The sequence below is a fragment of the Triplophysa rosa genome, linkage group LG6 (assembly GCF_024868665.1).
Source record: "Triplophysa rosa linkage group LG6, Trosa_1v2, whole genome shotgun sequence".
NCBI classification, from domain to species: Eukaryota; Metazoa; Chordata; class Actinopteri; order Cypriniformes; family Nemacheilidae; genus Triplophysa; species Triplophysa rosa.
The window spans coordinates 8,325,286-8,330,448 of NC_079895.1; positions in this window are offsets into that span (position 1 = coordinate 8,325,286).

Genomic DNA, 5,163 nt, shown 5'->3' on the forward strand with positions numbered 1-5,163 from the left:
AAGTAGTTGTCATCCCTCTTTCATGTCCATTTTTGCAAGTGTTTTATGGTTTTTCCATGTTCATTGCAGTTTAGAAATGGCCCCATTGTAAAAAATGGAGATTGTTTTATGTGGCTGTCAGCTCCTGTGCTCTACCTGTCTCCTGTCTCCTCCTCATTCCCATGCTGGAGAGGAGGAAAGGGGATAACAGTGGTAGCTAGAGATGCTGAGTAGACGCTGAATTTCCTGACAGCGTGGCATGATGGGAGAGCGGCCGTATTGACATGTTGATACCATGCAGAGTTCCATGTAAGTGTCAGAATCCTGTTCAGCATCGGATAGACTTACGCATAGAATATAGGGATGTACATTTTCAGCAGTATTGTTAATTGTTTTTTATAAAAATGATTGATTGATCAATTAATTGATTAATCATTAATACCATGAAACATGTATGGAAAAAAGAAGGCTGCACAGGTACATGTTTTTAGAATCCTAAAATCTTCATGATCCAAGGCATATGTGTTGAGTTGCTTAAATTAATAATTTCTGCATAATTCTATTATTACGAACCAACAACATTACAAGAGATGTTTTTTGTAATATAATGACTTCACATACATTTTTTCAGTTTTCCAATTAATAGTTAACATTCCTTATGAAATAACATAACATTTAGATACAGTACATTATAAAAATATTTAAATATACTAGTAAGTAGGAGGTTTTACCAGAAATTCGGTTGTATAAACCACCAAAATAAAAATATAGAAGACAAAATAAAAACACAGTTGGCCTCATTTATAAAACATAAGCTCACATTGTAAATCAATTTCTAGGTAAATATTCACTTTGATTTGAATTAATATTTTTTTGTAGGAATTGTATTGTAAGGAGGCTTACTGTTTCTTCACAGTTTTTTATCAGGTGCATGTATTTGATGGACACAATGGCCTTGTTTGTCACTAGTAATAAAAAAATAAGTAAAAAAAAACATTGTCATTAAGATGATTGTATAAAGGTTCATGGCCTGAAAATAAATCTTTATGGCTGGTAAATTGTCCCATTTCCACATGGCAAAAAGTGTTTCACACCCTAGATGCATGGTTTTGGGGACATGCCAAGAAAAAGTAACCAAAAAAGACATTGGAACTTATGATTGTCTGTTTTGGCAGGATAGGTTGCTTAAAGCTGTAAAAGACATTTTGAGAGCCTGCGTGAGACCCTTTTCAAGTGTTTTAAGTGAATCCCTTGTTGAGTCTGACGTGGAAAATGCACTGGGTCCTATTTAATAGAGAAATCAAGCAAACTGCTTATTAAAATGGCCATTTATCATTCTCTAGTCCTAATTGGTTTCCGGTTCCTGCGTCCATGCGGTGCAGTAAATTGAATGTGTCCTTTCTTTTGCAGCTCAAGCGTTGCGAATGTTGTAATCAGCTGCGTTCGGCTCCAGTTAATATGGTTAGAGAAAATCCGCCTTTACGTGCACACCACATTCCACTGGCAATTAATGTTCATTATGGCTTCCAGGAAGAAAAATAGTCAGGTTGCTCTGTGCAAAAATCTTGGCACTGACTGGAATACTGATGCCAGGATATCAGGCTATTTTGAATTATTATTTATCCACGAATGGGTTTGTACACCAAGCACAACCTTGCAGAACAGCGTGCGATTATGCTACTTTGGAATTTTCATTTTTACCAAATTGTCAGATTTATACTGAGGCCTAATAAATTTTACTCTGACGCTCCTTGGGACTCATACTCCATAATATTCCTTTAGGTTGTACAGTTTCCTTTGTGTGCTATATTTTTCTAGCTATGGATATTTAACAAGTGGCACAAATCTCTCCATGTAAAGCCCCAATGTTTATGTTACGGAGTTATAATGAGGTCTGTAAGGGGACCTACTAGGGTGGGCAAGATCAAGAGGTGTCCTGTTGGATTTATTTGGCAATGCAGTGCACACGCACAACACAAAAGGTGGAGCAACGGTGCCACTGTAACGGTGGTAATTGGTTGGCGTGGTGCTGATAAAGTAATACAGTTAAACAGCTTCCCATCCTGCGAATTCCCACGAATGCTCTGTAGTTAGTGAAACCACATGAAAACATAACAAAGCACATGTTCCACAAACTCATTAGGTAGCGCTAGCAGAGGTCATTCATCATAGGCCCATATGAGAAGGCTTCACACCCTTGGCCAAGACTCCGGGGGGAACCAGACGGGGCTCACAGGTTAATGAAGGAAAGGGAACTCCAGCAAGCCACAGGTTCAGCCCACTGATGGCCATTCCAGACGCACCTGGCCCGCTTGCAGCTCCGCACAAGTGTGAAGACATACCTTTAGATTTTCTTCTACCACATGTTTGAGCGGGTGCTGCTCTGTCCGGTAAGAAGTTGTCATGTCACAGGAATGTCCATATGGACTGTATCTCAAACAGATTACTGGTTTGTTGAGGTTGCGCTTACTCTATGGAGAGCTTTAGAGTACTTTTACAGCACAGGCAATTATAATGTTGGAGGCTGTCAGGTTCACATCTACGTCGGATGTGTAAGTGTTACCTGGAGTGTGTGCGCGGGGGATACACAGGATATTTTAAATAAGCTCTTATTTGTATGTAATAGAATGTATTCCTTGCTGTTTTCTCATGAAGCAACATCCATTCTCTCAATCGAGGTGTTACGAGAAAGGCTCGTTTGAATTTAGTTGTTGCGACATATCTAAGAAAACGCTGCATACGTTGTTTAGATTTTGTGCAGAAAATAATAACGGGGAAATAAAAATTATGATGAACAGCGCTTGGTTTGCATGTTGCCCTGCTAGGTCACACGGTTTTGTCTCTTCACCCCCTTTTTTCCAGTCTTAATGCTAGTTTACAGCCAAAGGGTAATAACTTCAGAATAGGGCGTTCTTTCCATGCAAGTATGAATCTCAACTAGCCAGGGCCCAAGTCCATTGCAGCGTATACTGAATCCTAATGGTCGCCTAAGAAAGCCTGACAGCAATACTTGACATGGGCATTAAATCATTGCCCCAAGGAATCTTCCATCCTGCACCTCCTGACAGGAACACTGTCATCTCTGCCAGGGCATTTCCTATGCCTCTTGACAACACTGGATCTGAATTAGTCATTGCATTAGATGTAAATTGGTGCTGTTCAAGGATAATAATGAGCACCAAGATACATGTCGGAGTCAGTGACATGACGCCATTTTGATACTGTCTCCCACCGGTTTATTATGTCTAATGGTATTCAGGCCGCGGCTGGCCGGAAAGTTTATTTTCAGTTTATGCACTTGTATTTTTGTGTTTGTTTGGACACTTCTCTGCACAAAGTGTCCATAGCGGAGCACCGCTCAGAGGGTCAGTCTGGCAGTGTTTACACAGCTGTCTGCATGATGGCTGACGGCTTCGCTCTTGACATGGTTTGGCATTAAGGCTGACTAGCCAACAAGTCCGACTGCATGGGCAGCTCCATGCCACAGACTGGCATCGCAGCCGCTCGGAGGCGAGGCCAGACTCTTTAGCTCTTGGCTTCACGCCGCCGTATCATTGCTATCTTATGTTTGAGTCTAAACAATCAATCGTGTGTATTTGTAACCAAATGGCGGCTGTATTATTGACTAAGTGTAAGTGCCTATTTTTGTGAACCTGGCTGGTTTGTGAACTAATGTGTGGATTAATGTAGATAGCTGTGGGTTATTATTAATTAGGCTTAAATTATCAGTAAGTGCAACGTAATTAAAATCGGATAAATATTTGATGCTCAATCTTTTTGATAATCGCAGCCTTGTTAATACGTTAGGAACACTTAATAATGCACTTTGAAAATCATTATTTTAAATTGTTGTTAGTTTACGCCGTTTTTTTCCCCGGCATACACCTGACAGACACGCTTTCTCATTGAAAAGAATGAAGGGCATAAACTGATGGCTGGAGCGAGATGGACAACATGTGTTTTATAGGCAGAGAGGGAGGTCTTCCTGCCAGACTCCTAATTGAGGCCATTTAACAAACATACATTCAGGAGGGTGATGCTGAAGTATGAGCCAGAGGCTCTGTTCAACCATTAGCATGTATTCCCAGTTGTTCAAGTTAGTGAAGAAAAAATAGAGGTCTACCACTGAAATAATGCCTGCCAATTACCACAGTACATAGCAGATAAGGATGTGTTTTACAGCTGAAAACTGACAAAATATGCTGCCGTGGAAAACTCAGCCTTAGCCTCGGTATAAAACCGGTCAATATAGATCAGCTTTGTCCTTTTTCAATATTCAGCTTACTGTGGTCTATTGTAAGCATATTTTAAAGCGCACTGTAGTTCAAAACCGTGCAGCTTTTACAGTTTTTCTGCTTTATAATAATAGAATGTGGCGCAAAAAGCTGCTCTCCTCAGTTCTGGTGCCTTGCTAAGCAATCATGTGTCTGGAGGGGTAAAATCAGGGTAGTCTTGGCGTAGTCGGGTGGAACTGAGGTAGAAAGCTGATGAGTTCCTGGGAGCAGTCAGAGGGCAGAACATGACTTTTGTCAGATTCCCAAATGGAAGGAAAATGTGTCCAACGGTGAACAAAGGCGATTCGTCTCTATGGAGTTTGCCCCCACATGATTTCAGGTTTGACTAAGTTGTCCTATCACATGTCTGAATTAATTTCGTGCAACAGTGCAAGACTATGGCAGTTCTGTCAGATTTATGTGCGAGGTTGTAGGTTTCAATTCTGGAGATTCTTTTCTGCAGGCTAGCACATGAGCACTTGAAACGCTGCGAGATCTTCGCTTTCAAACATGATCATCCTCCTGTTGTATATATTTTCCTCTTGCATTTGTCAAATGTATTTTTCACATTAATTATGTGACTATATGATTGATTTTTTTCCCATGTGAACGCAGAGTGAAGTATACTATACTGTATATACGGTTTAGGAAGAGGTATGATAGCGTTGCGTTTTGTGCATGTTTCCTGGTGAATTCCTGTGTGTGTTTGTTTCCCAGCTGTTGGTTGTGTTGCCTTGTTTCTTGAGATGTTTCTGAGCTTTGAATGCTCATCTTCTAGTGTCCCCTGCTGTTTTCTTCTGTTTTAAGTATCAGTCATACAGGTTAGGCAATCCAAAGCAGTGACATGGATGGCAATGCGTTTATGATGGAAAAACTTGTTCTCTTCCAACTCTAGCACTTGGTGTAAGTG